General features: G+C 42.4%; 1 long non-coding RNA gene across 2 annotated transcripts; it reads left to right on the top strand.

Moving 5' to 3' along the window:
* The first annotated feature begins 540 nt into the window (after positions 1-540).
* Positions 541-11783, top strand: LOC143673996 (uncharacterized). 2 transcript variants are annotated; one of them, XR_013170819.1, is made up of 3 exons: positions 541-665; positions 8807-9200; positions 11623-11783. It is a non-coding gene; the product is annotated as an uncharacterized LOC143673996 (long non-coding RNA). The 2 variants fall into 2 exon arrangements; XR_013170818.1 differs by lacking the exon at positions 541-665 and adding an exon at positions 3518-3639.
* The last annotated feature ends 3428 nt before the right edge of the window (positions 11784-15211 follow it).

The following is a 15211-nucleotide window of genomic DNA, read 5'->3' as shown; positions in this document are numbered from 1 at the left end:
TTTTTGTGTCCATGCTCTCCTTTGCTGTGGCTCAACTCTGTTATTGAAGTGGAAGCAGCAACAAACAATACACCAGTGAATTCCGGGGCTGGGTATAATACTCGGGCCTTAGTTTGCTGGGCTCTGGAATACAAAAGCTGACAACTACCATTTACTCTTCACGAAGGATACCTCATGAAGTGCACCTCACTAGCACTTTCCCAACTAGTCTCCATGAAAACTCCATGCAGCAAGCATCCTCACAAGCGCAGATTTTGTCCAGGAGGAAATGGAGCATGCAGAAGTTCAGAAACTTGCTCTGGCTGGTAATGTGGCTAATTCATTTGAATGATGTACTGGTTTGAAACTGTTGTGTACCCCAGAAAAGTCATGTTCTTTAATCCTCATTTAATATCGTTGGGTGGGATCTTAATAAAAAAGATTAAGATCCCACCCAACAATATTGACCCATCCAATTGTGACCCCCAGTTGTGGGTGGGACCTTCTGATTATGTGGTTTCCATAGAGATGTGTCTCCACCCACTCAAGGTGGGGCTGCTTACTGGAGTCCTTTAAGAGGGACCATTTTAGAAAAACTTTGGAGCTGACACAGACATACACATTTGGAGATGCAGAAGGAAAATGCCCCTAGGAAGCTGCTTGAAACCAGAAGCCATGAGAGAAAGGTAGCAGCTGTTGCTATGTGCTTTCCTAGCTGACAGAGAAAGCTGAAATGTCATCAGCCCTCTCTTGAGTCAAGGTATCTTTCCCTGGATGCCTTAGTTTGGACATTTTGTGGTCTTAGAACTGTAAGCTTGTAACTTAATAAATTCCCTTTTAAAAGCCAACCCATTGCTGGTATATTGCATTGCCATCAGCATTAAAAACAAATGGGGACACTGATTCCTTGGCCCACACTTACTCTTCTCCCAAAGAAAGGGTGGCCAATGATTCACTCTGAGGCACTGAATTTAGAAAACATAAATAATGAACTATGCTTAAAAGTAAACTACCTATAACATCATTAATCATGAGGGAAATGCAAACCCAAGCCACTATGAGATACCATTTCACACCCACTAAAGTGACTATTACTAAAAAAACAGAAGATGTGATGGGGAAGATGTGGAGAAATAGGAACCTCATATATTGTGGTGGGAATGTAAAGTGGTGCAGCCACTGTGGAAGAGAATTTGGCAGTTCCTCAGAAAGTTAAACCTAGAACTACCATATGACCTGGCAATCTCATGCTAGTCATATGCTGAAAAAATTGAAAGCAGGGACTCAAACAGATATTTTACACCAATGTTCCTAGCAGCATTATTCACAATTGCTGAAAGATAGAAACAACCCAAGTGTCCATCAACAGATGAATAGAGAAATAAAATATGGTAGATATGTACAATGGAATATTCTTTAGCTACAAAAAGAATGAAGTTCTGATACATATGACAATGCAGGACCTGCTGACAACATGTTGAATGAAATAAACTAGACACAAAAGGACAAATATTGTGTGATTCTATTTATATGAAATATTTAGAATAAACAAATTCACAGAGATAGAAAGTAGATTAGAGGTTACCAGGGACAGGAGAGGATGGAAGAAATAAAAAGTTATTGTTTAATGAGCACAGAGTTTCTGTCTGAGGTGATGAAAGCATTTTGGAAATGGAGGTGGTGATGGTAGCAGAATACTGTGACTGTAATTAACACCACCGAATTTCATACGTAAAGTTGGGAAATTATGTTACCACAACAAAATTTAAAAAATTAAAAAACAAAAACAAAAATGCCAAATGTTGATGCCTTGCTAGGAAGAATAGTTCATTACTCAGGAAGAAGCTGCTAGATGGAAAGTGCTGGCAAGAACAACCATCATGAGCCCCATAGTGAATCCCATTGTTGATTTAAGGCTTCCTGGTGCTCCTCCCCTGGGTACCCCATTTCTCAGGGTTCAAAGAGCTGGCTGGAAGTGGATATTGGAGGGGTCTTGGAAGGAATGGTTATGGGAGGTGTTGGTCGGGGCTGCTGTGCTCGAAGACATGACCAGGGCATGTGTGTGGTCCTTGGGGCTGAGCTGTGCCTTGTTTGCCCCACTGTGTGAACCATTCTTCCTGCTGGAGGAAGGCAGAAAGACATGGCATTCTAGGAGCTGAGGGACTCCTGGCCCAAGTCAGAGGGGCAAGAAAGAAGACTAAGTTTTAGGTCGCTGGAGACCTATTTATGTTTTCAGATAAAAAGAAAATATTTGGGTCAGAGGAGAGACATTTCTCGCTTCAGTTGGAGAAATGCCTGATCTCGTGACTGATATCTGGTAGACCAGCAGAAAACTTCCTTCTCTGCAAGTGTCCTTTTAGTGCCTTAGGACATATAAACAGAGATTCCCTGGCAGGATGCTGACTCAAGCAAGAGCCTTTATATAAACCTAACACTGGCCTACTTTGCCACCACAGGTCTTTTACGACTCCTAGAAAGTCATCTGATTCCTCAAATCAAGAAAAGTTTATTAGCGATGCAATATCAATAATCTGAGTAATATGCATGGTTCATTGAGCTATTTTATAGGTATTATCTTAAATAATCTTCATTGAAATTGTAGTAGGGTTTTCCAAAACACAGAACTGATAGGAGATGGGTAAGGTGCTAGTTTGAAAATGTTATGTGCCCCAGAAAAGCCATGTTCTCTTAATCATCATTCAGTATCATTTAGGGTGAAATCCTTTGATTAGATTGTTTCCACAGAGATAAAATCCACTTAATTGTAGGTATGATCTTTTGATTAGATGGAGCTGTGATTCCACTCATTTAGAGTGGGTCTTGATTAGTTTGCTGGAGTTCTTTAAAAGGGGAAACATTTTGAAGAGAGTTCAATGCTGAAAGTGCCAATAAGAAACCCAGATATTTAGAGATGCAGAAAGTAAGCTCCCCCAGGAAGCTGTTTGAAACCAGAAGCCAAAAGTCCCAGCAGATGCCAGCAATGTGCCTTCCCAACTGACAGGGGTGTTTTGGACCCATCAGCCTGCCTTAGTTTGCACATTATATAGTTTTAGAACTGTAAACTTGTAACTTAATAAATTCCCTTTATAAAAGTTATTTCATTTCTAGTATTTTGCATTCCAACAGCTTTAACAAGCCCAAACAGGTAGGTAGATAATAGATAAATAGATCGATATTAAGAAACTTGTTGTAGTAGTTGGCTCACATGCCCTGGGAACTGGCAAGTCTGAATTCTGTAGGGCAGGCTGCTAGCTGGAAACTCCAGTGAAGGTGAAGTTGTATTCCTCAGGAAAAGCTGGCTGTCTGAAGAAGAAGAGGCCAAGATTCTTCTTTTTGACTTGAAATCCTTAATTCTGCTTTAAGACAGCTAAGTGATTGGATAAGGAGACTTCTTATTGCTGAGGGCAATCTCCTTTGTTGAGGGTAGGTGTAATCAACTGTAGATGCAATTAACTAACTGTAGATGCTAATCCACCTATGAAATACCCCCAGAGTAACAATCAGGCCAGTGCTTGCTTGACCAAACAATTGGACACTATAAGCTGGCCAAGTTGACACATGAGGTTAACCAATGCAGAAACTCTGGAGGGAAGGGGTGAGCAAGAGGAAACCAGAAATATTGACCTTAGATGCTGTGTGTCACTGGCCGGGGACTTTGAGGTATGCTGCCTCATTCCATCCTTCAGCTATCCTGGGAGGCAGGTCATTAGAGCATGCCCATTTTACAGAGGGAAAGCAGATTCAGAGAAGTGATGTAATTTATCCCGGGCCTCACAACTGGCACGTGATATTGTCTGAACTTGAACTCAGCCTTCTGAAATCCCTTCCTGTGCTGCTCCTTCTATTGGTCAGCTGCATGCACAAATGGCGCACAAGGGAATGAACCTGTCATGTCAGGGACTTTGTTGGGAAATAGTCTTTATCCAAATACCAGAGCTACTGATCCAAACAAAATGGAAATGTGGCAGGGGTCCTTGAAGACAGCTGGCCTGCGGGAGGAAACCGCTGACCCTCACATGGGTAGATAGCAGGCCTGGATATTTTGTGGGTGCCTAGGGACCCTTCTTTATTCATGCAGACCTGTGTTCATGGGAGAACAATGAAGTTAATCAGGAGACATTTGCTGATTTATCCATTTGCACATTTGAGCAACACTTATATAATATTAGCGATGCAGTCAGGTTCTGCTGAGATGATGGAATAACAGGGCTGGCCCCAGTCACTGCTCACCAGGAGGCCAAGAGGGTGGTCAGAGGAGGGCGTCCACCTGGGTGGGCTCCTGTCCCTGTCCTGCCCGTGGTTAAGTGTTTCCAATGCCACCAGCGGGGAGCACAACAGAAGTACAAGGTGGACCCTTGTGGACCTTATATTTTCAGGAGGCGAGAGGGTCGGTTAAAATAAAAATTAACAAATAAGTAAGGCAGGCAGTGTAATGGCCCCCATAGGGCTGGGGGATGTGATGCAGTCTCCTTCAGGCATGTTGGTCAGAGGAAAGCTTTCGGAAAAGGTGCCCTTTAAGCTGTGACGGAGTCAGGAAGGACCCAGCTACAGAAAGACCCAAGAGAGGTGGGAGCCACTGTCAAAGCCCTGGGAGGGAGTGCGCTCGGTGTGTCTGGAGGGACAGACAGGTGGGCCCAGAGGCTGGAGGGAAGAACCCGGCTATTTCTTGAAGGGTTCTGAAGGTGTTTGGATTTCATTGTAAGTTTCCAGGAAGCCATGGGAAGGTTTTAATCAGGGAAGCGACCTGCTCTGACCTACATTCTCAGCATGTTGCTCTGACTGCAGTGCTGAGAGTGGTTCCAAAGGGCAGATTGTGTGAGGAGACCTGTTGGGAGGTTTTCTTGGTGGGGCAAAGAGGCTGACAGCTGTGGCCATAGAGGGAAGCAGGTTGTTTTGGGACCTATTTTGGGCATGGAGTTGACAGATAATTTTGACATGTTGGAAAGGGAGCAGAATCATGTTTGTCTCCTAGGATTTTGGCCCTGAGGAACTAAACTGGGGAAGCCTGAGAAAAGCAGGTAACACGAAATTCCAAATTTTGGGTATCTTAAATTTGAGATGGCTTCTGGACACTGAGGTCCATTTGCTTTTGTATGCAAGGCCCGGGAAATTCAGGGTGAGCTACACAGCATCCATAGCACCACATAGTTTGGAAAGGATTTCTGAGGGCTACTGATCTGGAAGTGTGATCAGGCGTGAGCCTCCAAGAAAACTCTAAGGTGATTGTGAACTTTGGAATGTAAGATTTATGTGGGGAACACTAGAGGATGTAGAGAAGGAGCAGATGGGCCAGCTGATGAAAGGACTTGGAAGGGGATGATGGTGAGCCACTGAAAGGGTGTGAAAGGAGAATGATGTAATCAAATTGAGCTTTTCAAAGATAATTCTGGAAGCAGCATGCAGGAGAGATTGGAGGGGAGTGAGGCTTGGAATCAGGGAGAACGATGATTTATTGCATCTGTCCAGGTGCGTGATGATGAAAGTTGAAACTGAGCTGGCAACCATGTGGAGGAGGGAATGGATTCAAGAGGTTTTCAAAAGCAAGGTTTTTGATCTTTGGCTGTGAGAGTGTCAAGGAGTCTCCCCAGCGAGCTTTTTTGCTTGGGTGGCTTGTGTAAATATTGGGGTCACGATGTGAGATCCAGAGAATCTAGATCCTTGAGGGTAGGGGAGATGTGCTTCCATCCTGTTTGCCTTGTGCCAACCTCATTTGAGTGTTCATCTGAGGAGCAGATGTGCTTTAGTATTTCCACTAAGTACTTACTGCATCAAGACATGCCTGTCAAATTAGAAGAGAGCCTAGCCTGTCACTTGGGGGAACACCAACATTTAAGAGGTACTATTACAGATCAAGCCATGTGTCCCCCAAAGACATGTTCCTGACCCAACTCCCACTTGGTGGGTGGGAACTCATTTGCAAATAAGATCTCTGAAGATTCTGTTAGTTAAGATGGAGCCAGACTGGATTGGGGTGGATCTTGATATGGGGTGGATCAAGATGACCAGGATCCTTATAAGCAGAGGAAATTTGGACACAGTCAGGTGTAGAAGACGGGAGGAGACAGACGGCCATGTAACAGAGGCAGAAACTGAGTTCTGAATATCAGCAAGCCACCACCAGGATGTCACGGATTTCAGTGGAAGCAGGATCCTGCTGACACCCTGATTTTGGGCTTCCAACCTCCAAAACGATGAGATAAGAAATTTGATTTGTTTAAGCCCGGCAGTCTGTGGTATTTTGTTACAGCAGCCCTGGCAGACTATGACAGGTAAACACTGAGGGAACTGGGGAAGTGGTAGGAGAACCAGAAATCAGAGGTACTGGGACCAGCAGAGCAGAAAGGATTGAGGTGGAGGAAAGGTCAGTGGCAGTATTACCTGCCAAGTGACGGTCAAGTGGATAAGGACTTAAAAGTGTTCTTCGGGTTAGTAGCACTAGCCAGTGCAGGTTCAGAATGTGGCGGATGTGGAAGCCCTGTGGTGGTGGGTGGAGGGACACAGTCAGGACAGGAAGTGGAAAATTCTCAGTGAAAATATGTGGGGCAGCTCAGTGGGGGAGGGCTGCAGAGGTTGAGTGACTTCTCCAATAGCCTCGCTTTTCTCTGTGAATTAGGAGGAGGCAAATAATGTAGTGCACACAGAATAGAGAAGAAGAAAGAAGGGGTTGTAGAAATTCACTTTGGAGAAACAGAAGACATTGATATTCATTTCTAGCTCATCCTGATCTTCGTAATCGTCCTTTAAGAAAACCCCTCTCTGTCCAAGAGACAGTCTGACCCCAAGTTAACTGAAGTGTGGAGATGTGAGCTTTTGTGCCCACGGCCTCACCACAGCTCTCTGCCAGCCTGGAGCCTAGGCTGCCTCTGCTCTTGCTATTTAGCTCCATCAGACTTCAGATTCATTTAGTGGCTCTGATGCAGCCAGTTGGTTCTTTTCGATTTGTAGAATTGACTTGTTGAGCACTTATTTGGACCTGTAGCCATGGCCCAAACTCAAGTTGAGACTAGGGAGGGCTGCCAGGCATACTAGGTGCTGCCCTTCAGAAAGAGACGTTAAATTAGTGTCTGCTCTGATAGATGCTGGCAGCCGGCCAGAGAAAAGTTAAAGTTCCCATTGCTTTTTCCAGAAAGAGTGATGGGGAGTCCTTACGTTCCAGCCAACAATCCCTCTTCTCAATAAAACAAATAGGATCCAATGTTGGCAGCTTTCTGAGCTGTTGCTGAGGACATAAAGACTGCTCTGTCTTTCTCCCTGGTAAATATGCAGCAAGCCTTTAACTCATTGCTAGATACATCACACCGAGATGGCTTAGAAGAGATGGATTTTTAAATATATTTTAAACCTCAGTTAATGCATTTCTCCTTCCTTAACTAATTCAATCCTTGGAAGGAGCACAAATAAACCTATTTAATAAGAACAATTTAAGATAACTAATTAAATGGATTGTTTAAGGAAAAGATATGGCAGAGATTCTGAGTGTTCACCAAATGGCTGGGTGACATTTCCCAGACAATAGGAATGAACAGATGTGATATAAGCCATTTCCAGGCCTGGTGCTTAAAATGCTCCCACAGGAATCTCTAGATTTTTGGGGTTTTTTTTCCCTCCTAAGACAGGTAGGGAGGTTGAATATTCGAAGTAGTGTACATTTAAGATAGAAGAGGACCACCCAATCGATATCAGGCACTACATGATCAAGAAATATAAACCTTTATTGTGTTAAGAAATTGTGAGATTTCTGGGTTTAATTGTTTCTCTCACAAATTCTGTCCTAACCTGACTAACACCCGAATCAAATGGTATCACTCCATCGGGGAAGACAACGTCCCTTATAAGTCCCTAAGATAGCAAACATTGAAATGAGGCAGGAGAATGTTCCCTCTCAAAACTGTCTAGATTGGGCGATGCAGCGGTGGCTCAGTGACAGAATTCTGGCTTGCCATAAATTCTCACCTGCCACACCAGCGACCGGGGCTCGATTCCTGGAGCCTGCCCATGTAAAAACAAAACAAAACAAAACAAAACTATCTAGATCTACGTTGGCCTTGAAGATCATATAGTCTGTTCCCTCTGTAGAAGTCTCCAGTTATTGTTGTGGGACATCGGGTTACCTTAAAGTTATCTCCTGGTGGTATCAGGAGAATGACTATTTGTGTGTAATTCACGATAGGTGGGAGTTTCCCTTAGCCACACTAATTCAGGAGTAAATCATAACCGTGATCACAGTGACCTTCCTATGTCTCACCATCTCTCAGGGGAAAGGAGGCTGCGAATGCAGACACTGCTAAAATCTTTCCAAGTGTTATTGGGCTCTCCCTAGATGTTGTTTCCCACGAACAGATCTGATAAGCAATGGCTCCCTAGCGGCACCTCATTTTTTCTCTTCTTTTGCCCCAGCCTCCTCAGTTATGCCATTTTTGCTGGACCCTTCCTGCTTACCCTGGACAGGGCTGAGGCCATCAGGGACCACATTGGAGCTGGGCATTACTTATGGTTTCAGTGGGCACAGCCAATAGACAATTGTGGTGAGAGGACCACGCTGTACTCAAAGTCACCTCCTCCTTCAGTGCCCACGTCAAGCTTGTCTGTCTCACTCTGTCTACCCTTAAAATAAATTTTACTCAGGAGATTTCACCAGTTTTCCCAATATATACCCAGACATGTAAAATTTGGCAGTATTTACAGTGCACATGGTGAGCTCCCTGCTGTATCTATAATTATCACTCACTTAAAGACTTTATTGGTACTGATGTTGGAAGTTTACTAAGCTGCCTAAGAGACTCTTACCTAGTTTTCTTCACTTACTCATTTCCTCTCTTGGTCCTAGGCCCCTCCTATTTTGTCCTAATGGCTCAGGAGTGATGGCATAATGTGGAGATTATGAGACTGATGTTGGCAGTGTTGGGTCCCTTCACTGGATCACAGTTTGAATGATATCTTCTTCCTATCTACAAGCACAGTCCCAAACCCAGTGGCATGCTTTGAACTTGGGGTTATGTCTTCAGGACTCCAGTCTTACCCAGTTCATCCTAAGAAGGTCTAGCTTATCTAAATCTGCTTCCTGGAACCACAGCTGACAATGAACTGGTCTGAGCCTCGCCCTGCCTAGGACCTTCTCCCTTCTCTGCTGTTGTCAGCCTATTTAAAATAGGAAACAGTCAGTAAATACATTTTGAATAAATAAATTAATGCATGGAAGAGAAGAAGGAATTAATAAGCAAGTAAGTGCTTTGAAGAATCTACTAATATCTAAGAAAACCCTCCAATGACATTTTTTGCTCATGCCCCAGTAGATTTATTTGGCCTATTACCTCATCAGTGATGGATGCATTTCATTGAGATCCCCTTATGCCTGAGGCACTCTATAAGGTTCCTTGTGTACATTATCTCATTATTTTCTTATGACAACCCTGTGAATGAAATGTTCTTATCCCCATTTGGCAGAAGAAGAGCTTGAAGTTCAGAGAAGCTAAGTAAATTGCCCAAGGTCATAAAGGTGGTGGACAGAAGTCCTGAGCTCGCAACCTGGGCGTACCTTTGTCCAAATCCTATGCACTTCTTTAAAAACCACACTGAAGGGTTTCTAATCACTCCAGTACTACTTATATAGCCTATACAACCACCCCTGGGCTTGCTAGAATGGTCTGGAGCAGACTTGAGCCCACTCAGCTCTGGTCCCCTCCACAGTCTCTGCCAACATTGAAGGGAAATCAGACTCTTTATTCCTCCTGACCTTGGGCATTCAGATTAGAGGTGGAGTTGCTTTTTAAACTAGATTAAATATACTCACATGTCTCTCAAGAACAAGCAATAATTCTTGTAAACATCCACATTGAGAAATGGAGGCATTTTTCCTAACTTATAACACACGGATTTCCCCCAGTTACAGTGTAATGTAGAGCAATTATTTAATGAATAAGTACAGTAGCTTCCTCTTTATGAGCCTGCTTTCAAACTCTACTACCTTTTCACTCTCTGCTTTCTCCCTGACCTGCCCAACCAGAGGCTAGGAAACAGGATTGATAAGAGAAATTTCACTTTTTCCTTACCTATGCAAAAACCTAGTCAAATATGTGAAATTATTGCTTAAAAGAGTAAAGAAGGAATAGAGGCATAAGTTTATAAAATTCAAAGAGTACAGAGGGAAATAAAATAAAAAACAAAATGAATACACCAATGTTCATAGCATTATTCACAATAGCCAACAGGTGGAAACAACCCAAGTTCCCACTAACAAAAGAATGGGTAAACAAAATGTGGTATATCCATACAATGGAATATTATACAACTAAAGAAGGAATGAAGTTTCAATACATACAACAACAGGGATGAACCTTAAAGACACCATGTTTCGTCAAATAAGCCAGGCATAAAAGGACAAATATTGTATGCTTCCGCTGATATGAAAAAATTAGAATGTACAGATTCACAGAGTCAGAAACTAGGATACAGGTTAGCAGGGGCTGGGGGTGGGGATAGGAACTAGAGAGTAAATGCTTAACGTATGCAGAGTTTCTGTTTGGGGTGATGGATAAGTTTTGATAACAGAAGGTGGTGATGGGTAGCATAATATTGAGAATGTAATTAATACCACTGAACTGTGTACTCGAAAGTGGTTAAAATGGGAAAATTTATGTTGCATGTGTATTGCCACAAGAAAAGATAAAAGAATAACAATGGAAAAGAACAAACAGCCTATTCTTAATTGCCCCTCACCCCCACCCACCATGTCTAAAGCCCTGAGAGATTGACCCTTTATTGATTGGCATTTTAAATTTCTTTTGATGGCTACTACCATCATCACACTAGAAATATACCTACGGCTCCTTTTCTGACTTTGTCTGCTTTGGAGTGTATTTATTTGCACGCTTACAGTACAAATCTCCAGCTGCCACCCTCCAGGCAGGTGCACTGCATTTGTTGGGGAGAGGAAAGGGAGAGAGCACTGTTGGCTGAACTCCCCTCCCACTTGCAGTCCTTGAGAGAATTATCATGGTTTCTAACCCATGGCCCATTCCTGTTCTCTGTTGGTGGACTCTGAGCTTGGCAATCCCTTGAGGCTTGCATCAGTCAAAATGTCCAGTTAGGAAAACAGAGCCCATACCTGGTAGTTCAATTTAATTAGGGAAGTTAGTTACAGAGGCCTTGAAAGAGCTGAAAGAGTAAATTTGGTGATGAAACAACTCAGATTTCAGAAGCAGCAGGGTCAAAGGAAGAGGATTTTCAGCAGCTCAGGTCCTTCAAGGACTGAGCCACCCAACTGGAGGCAGGTTTGGGGCAGAGGGAGCCACTTCCAGAAACACTGTCCAAAACATCTGCCAGTCTCCTGCCTGTGCCTCCCCATTGGTTGAATCTAGAAGCGAACTGGCAAGGAATATTGGAAACATAGTTTGTAAGGGTCAGTAGCCTGCGAGGCAGGAAGAGCAGGGAGAGGGGAGGACATGGACCTGAGAGCTCAGAAGTGACTGATGGGCACAAGGTGTGGGAAAAGCACTTCTACCTTTTTTAAATATATATTTTTATTGATAAATCTTCACACACGTACATTCCATACATGGTGTCCAAACAATGGCTCACAATGTCATCACAGAGTTGTGTATTCATCACCATGATCAGCTTTTTTTTTTTTTTTTTTCCGCACAGGCAGGCACTGGGAATTGAACCCAAGTCTCCGGAATGGCAGGTGAGAACTCTGCCCACTGAGTCACTGTGGCCCACCCACCATGATCATTTTTTAGACATTTACATCATTGCAGAAAAATATATATATATAAGAAATAAAAAGAAAAAAGAAATGGAAAAAGCTCATACATACCATACCCCTTACCCTTCCTTCTCATTGACTACTAGTATTTCCATCTACTCAATTTATTTTACCCTTTGTCCTCCCAATTATTTATTTATTTTTTATTCTTTTTTTTTTTTTAACTCACTTATCCGTTCCCTGGATAAAAGGAGCATCAGACACAAAGTTTTCACAATCCCATGGTCATATTGTGAAAGCTAGATCTTCGTATAATCATCTTCAAGAATCAAGGCTACTGGAACACGACTCAAGAGTTTCAAGTAGTATCCTCCGGTTACTCCAATACACCATAAACTAAAAAGGGATATCTATATAATGCATAAGAATAACCTCCAGGATAACCTCTCGACTCTGTTTGAAGTCTCTCAGTCACTGAAACTTTATTTTGTTTCATTTCTCTCTTCCTCTTTGGTCAAGAAGGCTTTCTCAATCCTATGATGCTGGGTGCCGGCTCTTCCTGGGATTTCAGTCCCGCATTGCCAGGGAGATTTACACCCCTGGACGCTTCCACCTTTTATGTCCATCCTGGGATGCATATTCCTCAGCTCTGATTTACATATCAATAGGATTCCATGTACGTCTTGGTTTTCAGAAAGTTGTCAAAACCTCTGGTTCACTGCACTGGGGGCCGCTGTGGGTTTATTCACTTTGTTTTTCTAATGTGTCCTTGAATGGAATTCCAAGAAAGAGAATAAGTGAACAAGTGGCATCTTAAAGCAGAGCTCTGCAGCTCAGCATGGGGCAGACTAAATATTCAGGGTGTCTCCGCCCCCAACCCACCCACCACCATGCTGTCCTGGATGGGACCTTCCAATCGCACACACAGGGAGCACCCGAGAGATCATCTATAAAACCGGGTTTTGCATAAAAGAAATCATTACATTCCTTTTACTGGAGATGGAGCACTTGAATATTTAGGTATTGATTGAAATAACTTGCCAAAAAAAAAAGCTGGGGCTTAGCTTGAAAAGACCTGATATGATTTTTTAAAAATTTCTATTATTAATTTATCATATTTCATTGTCAATGTTTGACTGACATTATTTAAGTTCATTATAAATAACTGGTCTTGGATAACATCTTCCACTCCTCCTAATAGGTATCAAATTCTCACGTGTTCATTGTTCTTAAAACAAACTAACAACTACAACATGTGGTGCAAACAGCCTGAGCTACAACCACTGAGAAAAATTACTGTTTCTACACCAGTTTAAAAGGTCCTACAGAACCTCAGAGCTCCCAAACTCCTATATTTTGTTATCACAGAGACTGATTCAATCATTTAATAATTGTTTAGGACAGATATTTTTGTCTGATGGGGAAAAAAAGTGAAAGCAACATTCTGATACATGCCGTTTCCTCAAAAAATGACTCAATCCCAGCACACTGGGAATATAAAATCATTATTTCAAGTGGCATTCTTGCTTGGGTGTCTGGCATTAAAGTGCATGGCTTTTAGATCTAAAATAAAAGAAAAAAGACTTACCTAGATCCACTCTTGCTTTTGTTTTAAATAATTTTTCGCTGCCTAATTGATAGTAAAGAGTTGAAAGATAATCCAGTTGATAGATAATGAATTCCAGTGGAAATACTCCTGTGTCGCTGTATTTTGTCTTTCTGGTGGAAGTGGGTGAGGTGGGAGAACAAAGCAGGGACCTATTTTAAGGGCTCACACAACAGCTCTGTACACATTTGCTCATTTTCCTGGCCCCACGTAGAATGGATCTGGTTTGGTGAGACAGTCCTACTTGTTTCTGAGGTTTAAGCTGGCTAAATTTGCTTGATTTTCTTTGGAAGTTGTGACCTTTTTAATACCTGGGTGTTCTGGATGACTGGGAATGGCTAGTTCCCACAGTGCCCTGTACCTCACCAAGTGAGGGCTCTGAGATAACTCAGGAAGCCCCCAGACTGAAGACAGGCTCCCCACCGCTGATACTGCAGCTTCCGGGAGAGCCCACAGCCTGGTGTCCCTGCTGATGATGTCCACCTGGGCTCTCATTCATGAAGAACTGGGACTATTAACTTCAGTTAACAGCCTCCGGGTCATAACACCCAGACTCAGTTTCCATGAGATACGTCTCCATAGCCTTTCATGACAAGAAGCTCAAGATGTCTTACTTTTTACTCTAAAGCTTCCTTAATTGTTCACTCCATCAAAATTCACACAGTGCTTATCTAGCCTCATGCCCAGCACTAAGGCGTAGGGAATGTTACCAAGAAATACATAATGTGGTCCCTGCGTAGACACTTGATTGGCTAGTCTACCTGTTCCCGAGGCCCTTGGAAGAGTCAAATATTTGTTTTCCTAGCCTCTTTTGTGCCTAACTGTGACCATGAGACACAGTGTTGCTTTTTTTGGGTATGGTGTATGGCGGGGGACACATTTCATTCTTTTTCCATGTGAGTATCCCGTTATTGCAGCACCATGTGTTGAATTTTTGTTTGGTTGGGTTTTTTTGCTTGCTTGGTGGGTTTTTGGGAAGTGCATGGGCCAGGAATCGAACCCGGGTCTTCCACAAGGCGGTCAAGAAACTACCACTGAACTACGCTTGCACCCTGCTCACATGACACAGTTTTAACTGAAACAGAATTATAGCTATTCCTCCCAAGTAAGAGCTATAGCTAACTCCTTGTTTTAAATACTTACATGATAATCCATGGTGCGTCTGCTCTACATTTATGCAGTCATTCCCTAACTGATAGATTGCCAAGTGATTTCCAAATATTCACAACTCGGCAGTTAACATCCTTTTTCATATATTCATATGAGCTGGTGTTTTTATTTCTTTAGGATAGAGTCCCAAATGTTATATTATTTAGCCAAAATGCATATGTATTTTAAATTTCAAAAGAGAATGACAATTTTTCAAAAACATAGCTATTCTCATTCTCAGTAACTGTGTTTACATTCACTCGTTTCCCGATATCAGTAACTGTTTATAAGTTGACTCGTTTCCCTATATCCTTGCCAACACTGGAAGTTACTTTCTTTTTCAGTGTTTGCCAATCTAATGAGTGAAAACAGATCATTAACATTGTAATTTTCATTTCCCTGAATCCTAGTGAAATGGTTCATCTTTTTATAGATGTACTGACCATATTGATATCCTCTTCTATGAATTGCCTGTTTATCTCCTTTGTTCTTTTCTAATGGTTTGTGTATATTTTTCTTACTGATTCATAGAAACTTATTGCATGTTAGAGACATTAATGCTTTGCTGTCATATAAGTGAGAACTGTTTCCAGTCTACTGTTGGTCTTTTGAGTGATTTGTATGACAAAAGAAACCCATAAATAATTTATAACAATTTATAAAACCAGGTATGTCTTTGTTTTCCCTTCTGGCTTCCGAGTTTACTGTCTTGCTTAGGAACGTCTCCCCCACTTCAAAGAATATATTTTCTGAACTTACTTCAACAATTTAGG

The sequence above is a fragment of the Tamandua tetradactyla genome, chromosome 2 (assembly GCF_023851605.1).
Source record: "Tamandua tetradactyla isolate mTamTet1 chromosome 2, mTamTet1.pri, whole genome shotgun sequence".
NCBI lineage: Eukaryota > Metazoa > Chordata > Mammalia > Pilosa > Myrmecophagidae > Tamandua > Tamandua tetradactyla.
Note: the sequence above shows the minus strand (reverse complement) of the source record. Positions and strands in the feature narration are given on the sequence as shown.